This window comes from Parasteatoda tepidariorum, chromosome X1 (assembly GCF_043381705.1).
Source record: "Parasteatoda tepidariorum isolate YZ-2023 chromosome X1, CAS_Ptep_4.0, whole genome shotgun sequence".
NCBI lineage: Eukaryota > Metazoa > Arthropoda > Arachnida > Araneae > Theridiidae > Parasteatoda > Parasteatoda tepidariorum.
In genome coordinates, this window is record NC_092214.1 from 47591809 (window position 1) to 47614661 (window position 22853).

Sequence of the window (22853 nt, forward strand, 5' to 3'; positions counted from 1 at the left end):
TTGTGCTTGTAACTATATTTGACGGCTCACAAAATTTTTTTCAGAACAATTCAGCATTAAATGCAATTGTTTTCGCCCCTTATACAGTTCCTAACAGTTGAAAACGTATACAGGGATTCGAAGAATAATATCTTTAGGAAAAAATATGAAAAAAAACCCAGATTTATCGTAGTTAAAAAATTAGGAAATTTTCGATCATAAATCTTTGAAATCTGCCACCACACTGAAATAAGAGTAGATGAAGCGTCTTACTATGGTCTAACAGTAGCGGTACTAGCAACTCTATGACCATATGAAGGTCTATCTTATACTCTCAGATGGCTTTCAGGTCTTGGTAATAGCTACTGTTAGAATATTTGAGTTCCCATAGATTAAACCTATAAGTTCACTGTGATAGAAAATATGAGTTGAGTGACAATTAACACCTAATACCAACATGCCGCCCCCACCTAATTCAAATGGCTGAATTAAAACACATTATTTTAATTAATGAACTCATATATTGTTTCCAAAAAATAAATATTTGTTGAACATAATATGGGAAATTTTAGAAATAAATTTAAGTTTAAAATTCTTTGATAATATATTTTAATTGAAAAACCATAAGTAATATTTTTTAATATAAAGGACATCTGGATATTTAAATTGAGAAAAAAAATTCTGGTAAAATTACCGTACTGTATGGCATTGAAATTTCACATTTCTGGTACGGAAAAAAAGACATAATTCTAGCTAATAAAATTGAAATATAATTTATTTGAACCATTAATTTAGTACTTCTTCCGTCCGTATGGCAACAGTTTACCGGAAACAGTTATTGTTCTTATAATCACACATTTAGAAAAATACGAAACTGAAAAGTTAATTTAACCAAATAAATTGCTTTGGTACTATGCTTTAAGGTATCATGATAAAATTACCAAATTTTACCACATTTACTAAATTTTATCTCATATTATAAAACCATGCTTTATTGTTATTTTTACTGAAATCATTACCAAAGAGCTTCGGTAAAAATTACCGTACTTTTCGTTGTTCCCATAAAGCCAGACGCATGGCCAATTTTACAATATTCTGGTAGTTTCGTCATACTTTTTTCTCAGTGTATAGAAATATCTTCAGAAAAAATTAAGGATTCAAAAGAGTCTTCTTTGCATGATTTAAATATTTTTGTTGTTCAAGCTAATTTTTTTTATTAAATTAAACTCTATAGCTATCACGTTTGGTCCACTTATTTTTGAGTCATTGCTTGGCGCGTCCATACTGAAAAATGATTCAACCTGAAAATTCTGTGTCAACCTCTAAATATTAAACTTCTGATATTAAAAAAAATGAAAATCCATGAAAGGTTTCAATAACAAACAAAGTCTGGCACAATAGATGTCTAATGCCCATGATAATTGTACGTTAACACTTAGTGATGCTTTAGAGAGACGAATGTGATTTTGACTTGAAGTTTTTCTTTTCTTAAAAAGAAAGAAATAATTAGTGTTTCCAATCACACGAATCTCTAATTTCTTTATTACCTAACAATTTTGATCAATATTGAATATTTTAAATTGAATTTAACTGAATATGAAATTGAATTGAATATTCAAAATTTTTTTAATATACCTGTCTTTAAACGAATAAACTTCGAATCTTATTGATAGATTTAGAACACAGAGGAATTAAAACTGCATATTGGTAATTTTAAATGCTTTTTTAAAAAAATATATGTGTACAAGATCCATACATTTTCCCCTCCTTTCAAACATCCTTTTTAATTTTCCCAATTACAGTTCATAAGCAAAACAAGTACTTTTGAATTAAAAAAGTTTTGTAATAACAGTAAGGAATTAAGTAAATAAATTTACTAACATAAAAATTTGTGCCCACAGTATTTGAAGTGAATATATTTTAACGCATGGACTGTTTTCAAACTTCAGTGTCCTATAAAAATTAAAAAAAAAATACTGTTGCATTAGAATATGCAACATTAGAATATGAATGTTGTTATTAGAATATGCAATTTTTTAAACGTTATTTCATTTATACACTTCACCTGTACTGTTTCAATGTATTCACCTGTACTGTTTCAACAGTTCTTCCCCTTATTTTTTAAAATTATTTCTAACTTATACGCTTTTGGTTAAATATCGAGAAATTTGCCTTATATCTCGATGCAGTTCCTATCAATTTTACGTATTTTAGATAAACATGCTTACATATAATCTCAATAGTATTAATAGTAACTAAAATTTATATTTTCAAAGAAAACTCGTTCAAATAATGTTAGGTTTATACCAACTGCGTCATAACTGTTATCATATAAAGAGAACAGATAGGGTAACAAACATAAAGAACATTAGTTTAGAAAACCGAATTTCAAATATATTGAAATTCTTTTTCGCTTGGAATTAAATCCTAATTAGCTAATTATTCAAGCAAATGAGTAAATAAATAAATATTTTTATACATTAAATTATTAAGATATAGTCAAAATAATACTTGCCAATAAAAAAGTTTTTTAATCATCAACTAAACATGTAACATACAAAATCACTGTTTGTATGTATCTTTTCTAAACTATTTTCAATGATAAACAAATGTTACCATAAACAAATTTCAATTGTGTAACTTGAAAATTGTAAATAAGTGTATAATAATAGATATGAATTCATTTGGGAATAGCTGTATTTTGTTGTGCAAATGCTGCATTTAGTTATACATTAATACAAATAGTTCTTATAAACTTTTCAGAATGTAATTTACAGAATTTAACGCAAGTGGGAACAATATCAGTATAGTAACTTTTCTTTTCCTCACTGAGAAAAAAATATGGTCAAAACTACCAGAATATTTTAAAATGTACAGTGTTTCTTATTTTATGGAAACACCAGAAAGCTCGACAATTGTCAACAAAGCGTTTGGTAATGATTTTGGTAAAGTTAACAATTAACTATGGTTATGTAATAAGTAAAAATTAGTATATGTGGTAAAATTCGATAATTGTGTCATGATACTTTAGAGAAGGGCATAACAATTGTTTATTTGGAAAAATTTACTATTCCGATATTCGTTAACTTCTTAACAAAAAAAAAATGATCAATTTAACGGTTTAAATGCCGTATATTTCGGTTTTATTAACCATAATTATGGTTTAGGTTATTACGAAAAAATATGGTAATTTAACTAGAATTTTCTTTCTTTATGTAAGGAATATTTCTTATTAAAAAGATTATAGATTTTTGTTATAGAACGCTATATATTGAGTTGCTTTTCAACAAATTTCTGTCAAATACTCTCGATCTTAAGTACTTTTCAATAATTTTACGTTTTTTGCTCTTGTAAGAGTATATTGATGATATTTTTATGGAGAAGGCTCTTTAAATGTCTCTAAAAACGTTAACAAAATGGCAATTAATTATAAAAATGATCTGTATACAATTAGTACAATTTTCAATTATTATTTATACAATTATTATGTACAATTCACCAAAAACAAAACGGACCATTCTGAATAACGTTTGATGTAATGATCAGATCTTAACGTTTTAGGACTCAATCTTAATAGTTCGAGGAGGGGACTTAAAACATGCTGATTAATAAGTGCAGACGATAATTTGAGTAATGAAATCAAACACTAAGACTTACTTTCTCTGAATGAACATACTTTTTTTCCCGACGGTTTTAATTTTCTGACTCCCAAAATATAGTGGTAGATGCTATCGGGAAATATGGTCCCTATAGTTCGTTCAGGAGAGCGATTCAAATTTGAACCGGCTAATGTTAATTTTATATTTTGCGTGTTTCATCATGTCTCAATCATGTGCATATTTCATCATGTTTTCATCATGTTTTCATCAAGTTTTTGCTTGCAAATATAAATACCGAAGAAGAAAAGAAATCCAATTTTAAATATACGACTTTTATACCTTACAGTTCAAACTTTCTTCTACTCTTATTAAATCAAATAATAAAAAATAATAAACATTTACTAACATTATTTCATGGATTTATCTTTGAATAAACGAATTTTATAATTGCATGCAAGTTTTTTTTAATTCGCTCAAAACGTTTTTGAGATATGGCCCAATACGCAAAGAATAGAATTAACATTATGGGGTCCAAAATTAGAATCGCTCTCCTGACCAAACTATGGGGACCATATTTCTCAGATTGATGATACACCCCATATTTTTGGGAGTCAGGAATCCAAATCCATCTAAAAAAAAGTATATTTACTCATAGAAAGCACGCTTTTACGTCTGATTTCGTAACTTAAAATATTGTCTGTACTATTTAACTAAAATATTTCAGGTCAACCCTTCAAACCATTAAGATAGAATCTTAGAACGTGATGACCCAATAATTAGATCAAAAGTTATTCCGGGTAGTCCATTTTTTGGCGCACTCTACTACGAAGGATACTGCGTTGTAAATACACTTAAATTCATAAAATTTTTTCGTGAGTCATTTTTGTTAAGTACTTATTAGTCTAAAAGAGTTTTTGTTCTCATAATCACGTATTTCGCACATAGGTTTTTCGTGTAAGAATTTCCTATCCCAAATAAAAAAGCAAATAAAATGCAATATTGTCTTAACGTGATATTGTTTCGTTTCTTTGAGAATAGAGAATTTTTTTGTTGATAGTTTTAAGGCAAAAATAAACAGAATATATATATATATATATATATATATATATANATAATAAAATACTTTTTATTTATCCACAAATAAAAATTTTCTTTGTTGGCCTAAGTTGGCTATTGACTTTTAAAATATATATATATATATATATATATTGATTTTTGCCTTGAGGCTTTCTTTTATTCTATTTTCTTTTCTTTTTACTTAGTATTTCTGCGAAACAAACGCATAGTTAAAAATTGCACCTTCCTCAATTACATAATGTTGTTTGTATGTATTATTCAATATATTTTTCATCTATGGCATATTTTTTACTGAATTATGCTTATATCTAGAACTAAGAGCTAATTTATTATCACTGGGGAAATAACTAAATTAGAACTCGTCTTATTAAAAATTCTGCTGTTTTAGTTACCCATACGAAATATTTTCTTTTTCGGTTAAACATTTAAGAATAAAATTTAAGTTATAACTGAAGTAGTTTGAACTCTCTTCTGAAAAAGTTCAAATGTATTTTCTCGTACAGTAAAAAATTTGGCATTAAGTTTCATATGAGTTAAACATATTGAAGAAATTTCAATGTAATATCATATTTATTTAACTTTAAGTTTCATTTTGGTTGACAATTAAATACCTTAGGGATGTTATTTTTGAAACATTTCTGGGGTGTCATCTTTAATATATTTTTGGAATTATTCCCTTAAAATATTTCTAGGATATGCCATTAATATTTAAAATCTATCCTCAAAATATTTCTAGAATGTCATTGTTTAAATATTTCTGTTATATTTAAGAACTATTTCAAAAACAGTTACCAAAATTAGTGGCCAAGAAGTTTACATCTTCTCGCTATAGGCATAAAAATAAAGAAAATAAATCGAATTCTTGCTTTCGTATGTTACTTTCTTTACTTCTTTCTAACCTACATAAAACGTAATGTCAGGGCATAAAATACCTTAAATTATGGATTAGAATTACAGGCCTATGATAATGAAACCTTGAAACAATATTACTGATGTTTAACCAGTTTCTGTTTCTAATTGAGTCTTTAATTGATAAATAACATTGAATAAGCTAACAATGTAACATGGAGAAAAAATTTTGCCAAAATAACTATACTTGTATGGTGTAAGCATTTCTGGTAATAGAAACTATAATTCTGGTAATTTAGCCAAAATATGCGGTGTTTAAACCATTCATCTGGTAAGTTTAGCGCTCTCTAAGGTAACAGTTTACATGAAATTCAGGTTTTCAAAATTATAATACTTATTACCATACATTTAGTAACAAATAGGTACAAAACTGAAAAGTAAATTAAACCAAATAAATGGATTTTATGCAGGGCTCTAAAGTACCATGATAAAATTACAAAAAGAATAGTAACACTTTGGAATTGTAATAGTTTACAATTTATTTTTTAATGTTGACCATTTGATGTCGATGCCTCTTACCAAATAGGTTGATAATTATTTGTTTACACTGATATGATTTATTTAAAACGACAGTTTTTAAAACGATTGTTAGGAGTTAGATAACAGTTAATTAAATATTATTTTCGTTTTAATAATTTATGTTGATATAATGTTACGTTGAGGTTTTGTAGTTTTGCTAAAACATTTTAAGTCTTTTTAGTAAAAAATAAAATGAGCAAACTTAAATAAGTTGCGTTTGGCATATTCATTCTGCACGGAGAAAAAAATCTGGTAAAATTACCGTACTGCATGGTAAGGACATTTCTGTAAAAAAAAAACCCCATAATTTTGGTTAATAAAAGTATGCGGTATTTAAATCATTCATTTGGTACTTTTTCTGTTTATATGGAAACAGTTTACCGGAAATTCTTTGTTTCAAAATTATGGTTCTTATTACCACAAATTTAGTAAAAATTATAAATCTTCTACGTAAATTTTCTCAAATAAATGGTTTTTATGCCATGCTCTAAGTTATCATGATAAAATTACCAAATTTTATCACATTTACCAAATTTTTATCGCTTGTTACAAATCAATAGTTTATTGTTAATTTTACCAAAACTATTAACAAAGAGCTTCGTTAGAAATTACCGAGATTTGTTTATTCCAATAGAGCCAGAAACACGGTAAGTTTTACCATTTACAAGTAATTTTGACAATGCTTATTTTTTCAGTTCTAGCTCTAGTTCTTTTACGTCTCACTAGAGCTGAACACAATGGGCTACTGGCAACGGTCTGGGAAACATCCCTGAAGATGATCTGAAGACATGCCATCACAATGTTGATCCTCCACTGAGGGGATGGCACCCCCGGTCGAGCACTTTACGGTAGAACAGTTTAATGAGGACCAATACTGCACACCCTCGGTCCCTACGCAGACTGATCCAAGTGGTCACCCATCCGCACACTGACGTCAGCCAGTGATGCTTGACTTCGGTGATCTGCTGAGAACCGTGTCTTAACAATCAGTCCACTGCGGGACTGTTTTTTCAGCGTAGAAAGTTCTCATTAAGCACTTTTGTAAAATAGAAAATAAAAATTGCTTCCGCGAAAAAACTATCTGTATAATTTTTGTTTAGATATATTAAATAAAAGAATCTTCCCAACTCACCAGAAACAAACTTCTTGGCAATACAATTTTTCAAAAATAAGTGTTTCATTTTCCACACTTGCCGCTAAATACCGATAAAGAAATGATCCCATGTTTTACTCTCAACGGAGTTAATTTTAGAAACACAAATATATTTAAAGATAGAAAAACAATTTGTGAATCATTTTTTGGTAATATACGCGTTCGTTATGGCGATGTTTATTATTGAAGTTAACACCCTTTATTTTTAAAACGTCTCTACTTCTTTTCTGGCAAAGAGTGATCATCTTGAACAATTGATGAATTCCACATGCTTTCGTTTGAATATTGCCTAATATAACAATTTTAACTTCTCTGTTTAGTAATTGAATTATAATAAAATGGTCTAGGAATAACTTATGTAATGTTTTTAAAAATACACCTGAAAGTATGATAATATTCAACCAATGTAACCGTGTATTAAAATAGTGAAAAATAATACAAATATATAAGTATTATTGCATCCTTTGCAGATAGTTTTCCTAACAAAAGCAAAATTGTAAAATTTGCATTTTAAATAGAAAACAGTTTCTTATCATTATCTTATTTAAGTCACTGGCGTCAATTTTCTGAGTAAATTTCAGACGCTGATTTCAGCAACAATGTTTTCTATTAGCAAATGTTTGAAAATTCCATGCTTTCAATTGCTTTTTTCTGTAAAAATTTAGGATCATACATATTAAGTTTGTTTGAGTTTTAAAGGTAGGAGCAAAAATATTTACTTTATTTAAAATAATTTTACGTATTCAAATATCTTCGGAGGCCAAATTTTTAAATATTTACTTTCGAAATTTTGTTTTGATTTTATGTATGTATTATGTACTGAAGCATGATATTTATGCATCAAATTTGGAGGCTAAATTCATACAAAATTCCAAAATTCATATAAAAAAACAACCATTTTTTAAGAGCTATTAACTGAGTTACAATTAATTATTTTTAAATTTAGTTTGAGTTAGAGTCCATACTGTTCGTAAATAATACACTAATGGAATTGACTATGCTTTAGTCATAATATTAATATTAAAAAAGTTTGCAGTTCATATTGCTACACACTCGGCAAAAAATTATCAAAAATACAACTGTATATATTTTTTTAATTTGACAGTAAAATCAAGAAATAATAGTTAGATTTAATGAGTAGTCTATTCCCTAGACATATGCAACATTATTTAAATTATTGCTCTAAAAATTAACAGGGAAAAATGTGGAAAAAATGGGAAAATTACGAGAAAACATATTTTGAAATATGAAGCTAAACAGGCCCGCTATGGTATGTTTGACTCCCGGTGTGCTCTTAAACATAATAACTTCAGTTCCATTTAAGAAAAAAACCAAATTCAAATGGTCTAAGAGAGACCAAAATGAATTTTTTTATTTCATGTAAAAGTTTAAAATTTAATGATTTTGAAAAAATTCGTCTGAGAAAGGCAGCAGAGTGCTTTAACCATAAACTTACTCCTATGAAATTTTTAATCACCAAAACTTTTGCTTTTAAGATGAATTTCTTATAAAAATTTCTTAAATGAAGTCTCAAATAGTCCTTTTATGTTTGATTTACTTCAGTGATTGTATTTAAATTTTATTTACTTATTTATTTCTTATTTTTAAATTCATTACTGTTTTCCGTACAAGAGTAAGAAAGGCCACTAAACTTTTGAAACAAACTATTAATGTGAATATTGCAGACATTGTCGTTTCTACACAATAATTAACAGAAATGATCGAAATATTTCGGCGAAATCAAATTTTAAAAAAGTTGTACATTTAAAATTCAGTTCCTCAAGATTCGACAGATTTCGCTCAAACTTTTTATTTTGTGATATTTAATTACATTCTTTAAAATGATCTAAAAATTGGTTTATTTTAGAATTAAAAATTTTTTCGACTGTTATTAAACCAAATAATGAAAGTAATAGATAATTATTAAACTTTTTTTGCATGGAATTATCTTTGGATAAATGTATTTCAAAATGGTATGCAAGAGCTTTTAAAATTGGTTAAGAAATTCTCGAAATATGGGGAAATATGTGAAAAGTAAAATCAATATTAAAGTGTTAAAACTATGGGCCAATCTCCGGACCAAACTATTGGGACCAAAAATGTATGTTTATTCAGAAAAAGTAAATATTTTGTGTCTGATTTCATAGCCTAAATTTATAGTCTGCACTAATTAACTAGCTTATTTGAGGTCAGCCTTTAAACCATTAAGATTGAGTTCCTGTGCAAGGTGCTTTGTTTTTGTTTCCCTTTTCTGTGCACAATACTTTTTTTTAGCCTTTGTCACCCGATTACCGACTTGTTCAAGTCAAATATTGAATCCTTTCTGTTGACTTTAGTTATTACCTTATTACGGGTTTTAACTTTTATTTGTCTTCTCACTGAAAAAAAAAGTATGGCCAACACTATAAGAATATGGCAAAATTTCTGTTATGCTTCTGACTTTATGGGAACAGCAAAAAGCACCGGTAATTTTTACCGAAGCGTTTTGGTAATGATTTGGTAATATTAACAATAAAATATGTGTGCGACCGTACATGATAATAATTAAATAAACAGTAAAATAAAACCATAAATGTAAAATAGATTTTGTAAAAACATGAAAAAATAATCTCGGGTGACTCAATAATTAGACACCCAGCTTTTAACACGAGAAAACGAATCCCACCAAACCTTAAGGTAGGTTGGTAGGGGTTCGATTTTAATAAATTGCTCGAAAAAAGTCCCTTGAAAAAATAGGAGAAAACCGCTCTTTAGCAGCACTCTGTTACATGCGTTTGTATAAGGCTTAACGTAATTTAACAGTGATATCTACAAGAACTTTATACAGTGCGTGTAATCATAGAGAGTAACTGTACACTAGTCTCTCTCAAAAAGTTAAGTATACTTTTACGCAGGACATTATTGCAAAATTATGCTCAACTTTTGGACATCAGTGTAGATACAAGTCATATTGCATTTAATTAATTTGTGAAGTAAACGCTCTTGAATTGGCAGATAAAATAAAAAAGTGCTTTAAGCAATCTCGAGTGATAAAGTTTAGAATCGCATATTTTCATCCGATTTACTTCCATGTTTGCATCCTTTCGGCAAAAGTTTTCCCAATTTAAAAAGAAAATGTTAACACAGTTGGGTGTTAGTGCGGCTGGATTACTGTGATGTGAAATCTAATCTCCTCCATTAGGGTTTTGAGCATAGGTTTATTATCTTGAAAGGGATTTTAACTTAAAAATATCTAAAAGAAAAAAAAAGACGTTGAATTGGGACAATTCCGGCCACAGACATGACCCAGTAAAATGAGGCATCCATCATGAAATATGCGCTAAATATGGCTGTATATGTAAGCCTAGACGCCAACTTTACTAAATTTTCTACATTTGTTAATATATATATATATATTTTTCATGTCAACTAATGATTAAAATTGACTGAGTTATAAACAAAAATTTATTTTATTTGGGTTTTAATATAAAATTTTTTTGAGAAAAATCTGTTTGAGTATAATTTAAAAGCAAGTCTAGGTGGATTTGCTTCCTCATACTATTTATACATTTAACAAAGATTTGTGTTTGATGCTTATTAAAATCAATGTTCATTGATCTCTTCATGGCTTAGAACTTATTTTAAAAATGCATTTTACTCTTCGAAAAACCAGTTCTACATAGAACCATATTTTCTAAGCCTTATCGTGTTCCATACCAAATGTATAGTTCAAATTTGCTGTAACCTTAATTGCGGTGTTAAATTGAACCATAATTTAGTTCAAACTCAACCTATCTTTTCGTGTTACAAATTTTAAGAAATGCAATCAGCATTAAATGTTGCAAGTTTGATCACAAATGTTTGATATCTTCCAAAATTTCTAACAATGTTGTTACTGATCTTATTTAAAACACAAAAATTTTGCTCTTAGTTTAAACCTTTGAAACCTGACATATATTTAACGAATCTGTTAATGAACAATGTGTTCCGCTTAAAGTTTAAAACTTTACAGAATACGAGGTTTCATTAAAAAATATTTATTATTTATCTCCATTCCTGTATTTGCACTTCCTTTTACTTCGCCTAGTTTGGAAGCAATTAATCAAAATCACATTGCATAATCATTTGACACAATTTATAATGAGCTTTAAAACTACACTTCAAGGTTTCGAAGCTTCTGAGAAGGGATTAGATTTAACGGTAGGCAATTAATTAAATCATCTAAAAGTGTGAAATGACTAGAAAATTTTGATTGTATGCGTAAAATATATTTTTTATTCTTACTTGAGGTTATATGAGGAGTAGTTTTAGGCCAAAAAAACAAAATTAAAAGTTAATTAAGCTAATTTGGATTTTTATACATATATTCATGAAATAACGTTATTTAAAGAAAGGAAATTTACTAGATGCATAATGTTTTTATTGACTGAATTGTTCTATAAAATAAAGGCTTATTTCCTGTTAAAAAATTTTGAGTGTGTTTTATCATAGTATTACTTAAACTAGAACCTCAATATGGTACTAAGTTTAATTATGAAACCGTGCAAATTAATCTGTATTAAATACAATAACACAGTTCAACTTAAGTGGAAAGACGGCTTCATTTACAATGTAAAAAATTCCTCATCAAGTTGCGTAATAAAGTACGGTAAAGTCTATTTACCAAAGCGTTTAAGTAATATTTTGGTGAAATTAACAATAAAATATGTTTTTGTGATAATATTCAGTAAATGTTGAAAGATTATTTTAAAATTTTTGGTACTTCAGAGCATTACGTTAAAATGATTTATTCGCTTAAATTTACTTATCAGTTTTCCATTTTTTATTTAATCTGTGGTAATAGAAACTGTGATTTCATAAATCAGAATTTCCGGCTTATGCTTATTTTAAGTTGTTTTTATAGTAAGTGATTTTGCATTATTTTGTGGGAATGTTGTATAAAAAAGTATGTAACAAAAGAATCTATATTTCATGCTTTGAAGTATAAACATTGAACTTTATTAGCGGAAGGAAATCAGTAATTAAAAAAAAAACGGATTACAAGCGAGAAGATATTCAAAAAAGGTATTTGAAACATGCATCATTTTAAACTTTTTAAATAATATGTTGTTCAATTTATCTATTTTAAAGTTAAAGTTGGGATATATATATATATATATATATATATATACAACTAAACTAATTTCTAACTTCTATAGAATGCCAGAATCATTGTAGTTTTATTTATTTCAATAGCTAGTTCAATGAAAAATCAATTGAGAAAATTCCCTTTTTCAAGCGCCTCTTCTGAAGGATATAAATTAAACTTTTAAGCAATTTTTTAGGATTAGGAGCTGAAATTATACATTTGGACTATAGGGCAGATGTTCATTAGGTCGTATGAGAGACAAGCAAACATACCTACAGACAAACTTGTAATTTTATTATTATAGATTTATAAATCGTAACATACGAAAAATGAGTTTGATGGATGCTTTCAAATGTATATTACAGACATATTAACTCATATAGAATAAGTTTTACGACATCTGTTTTATATATATTTTATGGGATAGTGGGATTTATTTATTTATTCACATACCAATGTAAGTTTCTTTGTATATACAAGGAATGGTTTGAAAACCAATTCAATTTCAAAAGTAGGCAGCAAACTCTTAAGGAAAACCGCTTAAATATGCATCCAGAGTTATAGTGGGATTCGATTCAACTACATTCATGCTTCTGNTATATATTTATAAATGGTTGTTGAAAATCCATTTTCATTAAAATGTATCAATTTAATAGTATTTGTTTTATTTTTCAATAAAGAAAGCATATTGTAAAATTTCTTAAGGAGCTTAAATGTACTTAACACTAATCAATATTCAACCATTTTAAAGCGAATTTTGCATTGAATGTAATTAAAAAAAATATTTATCTAACATATTTGAGCAACAGTGTTCTTGCTGGTTAATAAATATATATTTTACAACAGATTTTTTTAAAACTTATAATAAGGTCACGAGAAATAGGAATTTTATTAACTTGCTGAAAGGAAAATGTAAAAAAAAGATTAATTTTTTTAATTTATTTTGTTACTTATTGTATTGTTAATGCAAAGTTTTTCTGAATGCACTTATTAATTAGGTTCTATCATTTTTACAACTTTATGTTTAATTTCCTTTCAAATTTAATTGCCAATTTAAAAACAAAGATAATAACTTAAATATAAAAAACTGATAATTTTTTATGGTGATTTACTCTCGCGAGTAGAAAATTCTGAGAAATAAACTTAATCCTTTGTTTTCATTTTTACATTTAAGAAGGGTGCTTAATTCATTGTGTCTTTAGTTTTATTCCACTTTAATAATTTTAATTAAAATTTGATAAAGAAATACTTAAAATGACTCAAAGTCAACTTTCAGTGCAATAGTGTGGTTTTCCAAATTGTATTCAAAGTCAACTTTCAGTCATCAATAAATAACTTATTTTTATTTATGATAGAAATTAAAATTAATGCATTGATAAGTATTTTTCCTTGCTTTAAAAATGCTCTTCTCAATTAAGTTCGAAATTTAAACAAAATAAATAGATAAAATCTTTGATTCCACACAGTCTTTAAGTTAAATCTGATTAAGATATAAGTTGAATGAGAACGAATCTTAATTGCGTATAAAATTTTTTATTTTCGCAGTTCATTTCAGCACTATTAAACACTAAAAATACCAATAAAAGTTGTTGTTTCCCTTAACAAAAACGCATTCTCTTTTAAGTTGTAATGATTTTAAACTAATTTCAGTTAATTTCTTTTGCAAAATTTGTTTTTATCAATGTTTAAGTGTGTCAGGGACACATTTTTAATTTATTTTTAAATATGCGCACTCTTTTAAATTTTTCATGCTTTGTCATTTAATAAATATACAATAAAGCTTAGAAATCATAAATGAGAGATTTAAAAATATTTTACTTAGGAAAATTTGAAATATTTCGATTTAAAATAATAATTTTAAAACTTTAAAATTTTTCGAAAAATAACAATTTAACTTTCGTTTTTTGAAATAAAATAGTACTTTAAAATAAGCATTTTGAAATCGTTTTCCGTAAAAGTATCAATGATTTAATTTGTTTTATCTAGCCTTAAAAATATTTTAAATAACTACATTTAAAATTGCATGCATTTTATATAATATAAGATGTATGATTATGGAATATATAAGATAATGTATGATATGATTAATATACATAGTATATTTTAAAATTATGTAATATAATTTAATATTTTTATTTAATTAAATATTGTAAGGTAATTAAATATTTTTATCTCAACTCTCATGAGCAGATACGGCTTTAACATGTCTTGAGCTTTTTATTCAGTATAAATTTTCTGATAATTTCAAAATACATCCAACAAGTCATATTTTATGAAAATCCAGGGCTACGAGCAAAACCAAGGTTCTTAGTAGGCTGTAGTACTATGAAAGAACGGAGAAAAAACTGTCAGTTTTGAATATGTTATTGATACATTCATTACACTTTGTAAAATAGTGCAATAGTGATTTTCGTTTCTTTTTCTTATTAGTAACCACATTTACCCTAAATCTAACTCTTGAAATAATAGCGGTTGTGGTTTAAGCAGTTCAATTAAAAAAAGATATAAAGATAAAAAGAAAAAAGCATTTCCGATTTAAAAGACCAAATGAGCACCGTATGCCAAGCCTATCATCAGCTTTGAATTATTTTAATGTAATCCATGTGTGTTAGCGTTGTAAGCAAAATTTTAATGTAATTTGAACAATAAGTATACAAATTGTTATTAACATTATATTCAAAAAGTTAAAATCTTTTGTACAATTTCGAGTGTAACTTTGAGTGGAAAGCGAAAATAAATTAGACTTGGAAATAAAATGATTTGTAGTTCGATTGTTAGTTTCAAGTTAATACAGGAAGTTTCTTTCGAAAATCTACAGAGAGGCTAATTTTCTGCCAAAATGGTCACTCCATGTTCAATTTATATGTGCAGGGAACTAAATAAACGACGTAATAGAGTAAAAATTACATTTGATTGATGCAAAATGAAGTTATAATTTTTAAGTTTTACACTGATATGTATTTTTATACAATGATTTATATAAGTTATTTTTATACAATGATGACTCTATTCATATTGTGACGATTGCTTATTAATCGCGTGATTTTAAATAATAAAAAAGAACACAAGGAGAAAATTCCGTAACCAATTTACGATGAAAAAGTACTAGCACCCAGAGTACTGCATCCGTAATTATATATTTACCGTAAAGTTTTATGCTGTAGTTTTAATATTAAAATTTATTTAATCACAGTGATTCAGGGATTTTACAGAAAATGTTTTAATAAAAATTACGGTACATGAAATATTTTGTTCCGTTAAAATGTACGGTAAAAAGGAATATTACAGTAAAACTTACTGGCATTTTGAGTGCCGGTACTTTTTACTTTAATTTGATTCGGAATTTTTTACAGTGAAGGCGTGGTTTGAAAGGTAGGATGAATTTTATATTTCATTTCCCTGATTTACTTACTTAATTAAGAAGAACACGGTTTAGAAAAATGTTTTTTTTTTAAACAGTAACTCGTACATTAAAAGTCATTTTTTATGGTAAAGTACTGATGAAATTATAAAAGATTTCCTTAAAACTACGCACGCATGAGAATACCTAATATTAAAAAACTGTATTTACCATTAACGATTCAAAATTTTTATTTATATTAAAATTAAATTAAAACTTGACAATTAAAAAAAATCTAAATATTATATAATTTTTTTTTCTAATATTATATTATTATCTAAATATTATATAATTTTTATGATTAAAAAAACCTTATTTTTTAAACATTCGCAACAAAATTATGCATCGGGCAAAATAAGTAATATTTCCCAGCATTCCAAATTACATAATTCAGAAATGTATATTGAACCAGAAAAAATACTCATGTAAAAAAAAATACATTTATTGAAAAAGTACACAGACAAAAAAATTCTAATAAAATTACTGTATTATATGGTAATAACATTTCTGGTAAAAAAACCCAATTATTAGTTAATAAAACCAAAATGTTGTGTTTTTAAAACACTTATTTGGTAATTTTTCCATTCATATGGGAGCGGTTTACCGGAAATTCTGGATTTCAAAATCATAGTTCTTATAACTACGCATTTAGTAAAATAGGCAGAACTGCAAAGTAAAATTAACCGAATAAAAGGTTATAATGCAATGTTCTAAGATGTTTTGATAAAATTTACAAATTTTATCACATATTATAACTCTTTATTTTATGGTTAGTTTCATGAAAATCATAATCAAAACTCGTCGGTTAAAATTACCGAGATTTTTGGTGTTCCCATAGGGCCAGAAACAGTAAATTTTATCATATTCGGAGAGTTTTGACCTCATTTTTTTTCTCTGTAGATAAAAGAAAATAACGTACAAAATAAATCTAACATATTTAAACTATATTTGGCTTTTCTTTATTGTTTTCGCTTTTGGAGTTCTTTTGCTTAACGATTTTATTTTTCCAATTCCTTAGTTTTTTAGCCTGTTTAGAAGCTTGTTTAGCATTCAAATATATAGTTGTAAAAATTGCTTAATTTTGTTCTCAAACCACAAAATGTTTACTTTATGTATAAAAAGACCTTTCGTGGCGTAGCAGTCTAAAATTATGATACATTTTCTCTATTACAAAACCTTATGATGAAAATAATTTTATTAACACATTAAAATGCTTTTTTTTCTTTCTAAAAATGATAAAATTAAAGAAGACCGAAATGATAAGAATATTTCCTACTTGCATAAAACTTTGACTTCAAATAATTTTAATGGATACTTAAGAAACAATTAATAAATAAATCTCACATATTTTTTTTTTTATATTCATATGAAATAAACATTTAAACCCTTCTTTTTTTATTGTTTTCTAAATAAGAAAACTATAAACTTTTTCAAACTTTTCCATGCAGGCCTATTAACATTCCACGTTATAATTTTATCACGCAAGTAATAAAAGTTCAAAAATTTTGAGAAAAATGGGTTATTAGTTCACAGATTTTCCATATCAACTTGAATTTATTTTCTGATTTCCAAACTTCGCGTGTTTGGATCTCTAATGCTTTTCATCTCGTGTTATCGATCAAGTTTTGCAGATTCGAGATAAAGCTGAAAAGATTCTTATCGTTAAAAATGAGACAAGAATGAAGCATTTTCCTGAAATTCAATTTATTTATCAGTTCTGTTGCTATTTCTGTTAAATTTTTTTTGTTTCAGATGAAAATAAAGAAAGACTGTTCAGATATTTCGCGGTAATTTCCGTTTTGGATATTTTGTATCTCAACACATCAAGAAGTGCTTGGAGAGTAATGGCATCTAAGAAATAAAAATGGCTACTAATATTCTTACCTGAATAAAATATTTCGAAAATTTCCGAACCATTTTGGATATTTTTTCTAAAAGTTTCGAAAGTCAAACTTTCTAACTTTTATAAAAGTATATATANCACATACATATATATATATATATATATATGCAAACAATGTGGCATTATAAATTTTTGCCAAAATAAAAACCAAATTTGAAATCATCAGATCGTACGTCTCTGCAGATCATATGTCTATATTTTTTTCATAAAATAAGTACATATATAATAATTATAATTGTTATACTTACAAATGCTAATGAAAATAACAATTAATATTATTCTTATAATACGAACTGTAATAAGTGTTTTGTTTCGGAACTGCTACAGTATGTCCCAACTAAATAAAGCCGTTTTAAATTTTTGCTGTAGCTAGACAATGCTATAGCAAAACTAAACATATATATTATGAATATACATATAAACACATATTTATAAGGAGTAACTCATTTGCTGTTTTACCTAGACAGGAAAATATATCTATTTATTATTTTGTCATTTTTGTTTTTCAATTTCTTATTTCTGTTTTCTTTAAAAATTATTTTCTTAAACAAATGAGTTGTCAGACAAACGAATTTTTCTGGCAAGCGTACCTGACGGGAAAATAAGTTCTCGGGCAAACGTACTGACGAGCAAATTAGTTTTCTGTCAAAGGGAGTCAGACAAACGAACTACTATCATGAAACCGAGTGTCGGGAAAACACCAAATCTCGTACCAGACCCATAGAATCCACCACTTTGAAGATTTTGTGTAAATGAAGGTAGTTTTTTGGTGGAAAATCTGACTTTCTCGACAATTCTCAAAATTGACAATTCTCTCTTCAAACGCTTGTAAATGAGTATCTAGCATTTTTCGGTAGTCAGTGGCCTTCATACAGCCTATGGGAAACGCCACGTTAAGTTTATCAATCATAGTCGAAGCCTTCTTACAGCATTTATGAACCTACACATTTCCGTCTATTTGGAGAAAATTTTTGTGTTTCTTTTCCTCCTCCACTGCTTTGTTTTATGCATGCTACAAGAAATTTGTCTCCCAAAAACGTGAGGTTTATCCTCAGTTAAACTACACATACCAGAAAATACCATTTTGTAGTAATCGGTGCCAAATTAAAACCTGGTATAATATTGATGCCATTGATCTAGGATTTAATAAATGGTACTCTACATCATATATTTCAAACCTTATAAAAATAAGATATATTAGCTATAATCAAAACTAGCTTAATTTTGATGTGATATTTTCCCCCTCCTTTTTTACTTATTCAATGTTTCTTTCCAGACTTGAGTTCTTTGCTGCAATTCATGGCAAAAAATCAAAGTGGTTTTATTTAGTTGGGACACAATTTATTATTTAATTTTATTTTGAGTGACATATAGCAAGCGAGTTAAGGGTTAGGCTCATCTGTGACACTTTGTGACAAAGACGAGTTTTAAAAAAGTGTGACACAAGATTTATCACAAACATTGGGCGTTACTTTTCTCCATTTTTTTATTTTCATACTTCTTAACAGAAAAAGGATGCATATCTTCTATAAAAAAATGTGAATAAAAAAAAGACACACCGATAATTTCAATTTCAGTCTTACCTTTACTATGTTTTTTAATCGAATGAGTCAAACTTATAATATTATATACAGATTTTCAACTACATGAATTTCTGATGAAAACACTGTTAAAAATTTCGGATCGTGCTTAATTATAAATATGGTTCAAATTTGTTTCAACCTTTGTGCAAAGTCAACCACCTTATAGTACTTCTCAAGAGTGTTAATACGTCGCTACTGGTTGAACCAGGACGTAAACTCGGTTCATTTCCACACCTTGATTTAGGTTGCTGCAAAATTTGGAACCTAATTTAGGGACCAAAATGCAGGTAATATGGTGATCTTGAAATGATTTTTCTAAGAGTGTTTAATATGAAACCTAAATGTTTTAAATTCTTTCTTTATGAATTTCAGTGATGCTAATGAGATTGCTTTTTGTGAAGTTCAAAATCCAAAATCCAAATTTGTTTAATGAAAAACCAATTGTTTTCGGTTTTATGAAATTTTAGTAAGTTGACACACAGTAAAAATTCCGGATCATTACGATAAAAAGTACCGGCACTCAGGGTGCCAGTACTTTTTAATGTAAAACCCATTTTTACGTAAAGTTTTACGGGGCAAAATGTACTGTTATTTTTACTGTAATATTTGCAGTAAAATCCCTGAATCAGTGTAATTAAATTAATATTACTAGAAAAATGCGGTATAAAATTTTACAGTGAAAGGGACTTTATGGGTGCTGCACTCAGGGTGCCAGTGCTTTTTACCGTAATTTGATGCGAATTTTTTTTTAGTGCCGGAGTGACTATTACCGTTGAACGAGTCTTTCTTTCTTAATTAAAAAAGGATTATAAGTAATATTGTAACAAAACAGTTTTTCGGAGTACAGAATGAGGGCTTTAAATGTTATACATTTTATTTCAAAATAGTCGAGAATCAACTGCTCCGGTGTAGAAAAAATAACATTCCTGAAATATGTTTACCAAACAAGAACTAAAAAATGGTAACCATTTTTAAATCTGCGTGCCAAATCCAAGATTAGAATGTATATTAGAATAGCATTATGAATAAACTAGAATAAATCGGAAAATATTTTTCCAAATATGTTTCGAGCCAGACAGCGGAGAAATTTTCTTCGTTCTTTTTTAATATTCTCGCTGATGAACTATCTGATGAACTTCGCAAAAGAAAAAATGAAGGCGTGGAATGTATGGAGGAGTTTTGTTTACTTTTTATACTTTTTAAGTGTCTACAGATTTGATTCTGTGGAGAAAAGTTGCTGAAAATATTCAGAATGAATTACGAAAACTGTATGAAAAATATAAACTTAAAAAGTGAGCCAAATACCTGCAGATTTTCTTTAGAAAGCTTTAGAAACCACTCAATATTACATACACAAAAGTAAAGTACTACCACACTAGTTAGTTGTTGTGAGACCATTGAAGATACGACTGTTGTCAAGACTCTTCAAGAATAAACTTTCTGAAGAAAATCTTCAGAAACATTCGTTTTCATGAAAATACGGAATGCTTCGCACGATAATTTTTTTGAAGCGCAACGCTTCAACTAAATTTCAAAACTCATCTTCGAAATAATACTCATTTTTTTAATTTAAAAATTAAAAAAATTTTTTTTTTAATAATTCATTTAAAACCATAAAGGAGGATAAATGAACAAAATAAAAATGCACACGTTGAAAGGGAATGAAAAGCACCTAAACTTTTAAGAATTAAAAATAATATTTATAAATATAAACAAACTCATTCGCCTGTCAAAAATATAAGTTTTAATAAACAAGTACCTAAAAAAGAAAGAAAATAAATATTTGTCATCACACATTTTAATTTTCACGCATTCTGACCAATTGATTCACTTAATTGGTTTAGGCATTCTTGACATTTTCGGGATTTTTTGTTATTTTCTGTGTCACTTGGATATTTTCCTAAAAACGGTTGTGGTTTTGTCAAGTATTATAAAAACGCGCATAATTGAGTTAAAGTTCATTAAATTTATGCTTTAGCTGAAAGGCTTTTACTCAATATTTTTAATATCCTTATTTAATACTATAAGAATATACTTACTTATTTATAAAATATGCTAAATTAATGATTAGTGATTAAAGCACTGTACAATATCCTTATTATTAATATGAGTATCTGTTTTTCAGTTCAAGTATATCTGTTTTTATATCCAAGAGAATTTTTATAACACAAAAGGTTTAAATTAAATTCAGTGTGGGATTAATCTCTAGTGTACTCCTAAATTCTTTATTTAACAGGTATTTCTCTTAAAAAGATCTACAATGTATTAGAACATATTAAGAAATAAAATATTGATATACGAGTTAAGAAAGTAAGGGATTTTGTGTGTATGTTTAACTGAATATTAAAAGCTAATTTCATAGGACAAGACTTGGTTAACAATGTGACTATATATTGTTAAAATGTTAGTCAATATGTTTTTGCATATTTAAGGACTACACTGTTAGAAATTTATTTAATTGTCACTTTACCATATTCAAATGAAATAGTCAAGTAACCAGAAATTAGATGGTAACTAAACTGTTAACTGTGAGAAAAACCGTTTATAAACTACTTTCACCGAATGCGGTTAAACAACCAGAATTTTATCGCACCAACTAAACTCATCTAATGAAGTCACTGAGTTCCTTGCAACTGCGTACATAATATAGCCGAAATGGCTAGTCTGTCAGTCTCATAAACGTAAGAACCGGGGTTCGAGTCTCATCGTTGACACCACAGTATTTCCTCCATTTTCTTCAACGCATAAAGAGTTTCCAGTGTCTTGCACTCCCCAAATTGTGTCCTGCGTTCTCGAATGCCGATTACCTAGAAAAAAGCCTAGCTCCTATGTCCAGTTAAGTTTTTTTACGGTTTTGAAACCATGTTAGTTGTAAATGGCTAGAAAGTCGTATAGTTTTGTATTGATGGTTTTATAATCATACTAGTCGTAAACGGTTTCAAAACCGTAAAGGTAAAAAAATGTTCTTTACCTTTAACTTTACGGTTAATCCGATGGACAGACTGCTGCTGGTTATTTAATCATAATTTTCTAATGAAAATTCTAACAGTCTAAAATTAAGCTCATAATGCTTGTATGAACATAATTTAAGTGAATTATCAACCAAATGAATATCAAAGTTTTATGTAACGTTAACACACAAAGTTTATACTATGAATGTATAATATTATATAATACTAAATTACACATAGTTATACATAGTTTATTTTACATAGTTATAATTATACGTAGCTTAAATTGTGAATTAAGTTATTACACAATTTAAACTATGAATCAATATTTAAATTATTAAATTAAAATCAATATTTTTACTTACGATGCTACTATAATACTATTACTTTCAATATTACAATACTATTAGCAATACTATTCAACTGCCTCAAACCTGCACGAGAATTTATTTATTGGTTATTTTAGAATAGTTATTACGAGTTCTAATAAGGAATTAATCATTCCAGTTATTTATGTGAAATATTTATCAGCTATTTCTCTTCGAAATAGTATGCAATACGCTAAAATTGTTTAAGAAATACAATATAATCAGTTCCGAATTATACTGTCCTAATAGTCCTTAGACTTCTAAGGTTTCAGAAATACTTCTAACTGAATAATCAAAATCAAGAT

At 27.4% G+C, this 22853-nt stretch overlaps 1 protein-coding gene and 1 long non-coding RNA gene across 3 annotated transcripts in view; one reads left to right on the plus strand and one right to left on the minus strand.

Moving 5' to 3' along the window:
* The window catches only part of LOC107453345 (solute carrier family 4 member 11), a 346640-nt gene that overhangs the window by 109013 nt on the left and 214774 nt on the right, over positions 1 to 22853 (plus strand). The gene's annotated exons all lie outside the window — the stretch shown is intronic.
* LOC139427150 (uncharacterized) overlaps positions 1 to 22853 on the minus strand; it is a 32484-nt gene that overhangs the window by 3490 nt on the left and 6141 nt on the right. The window lies entirely within an intron of this gene.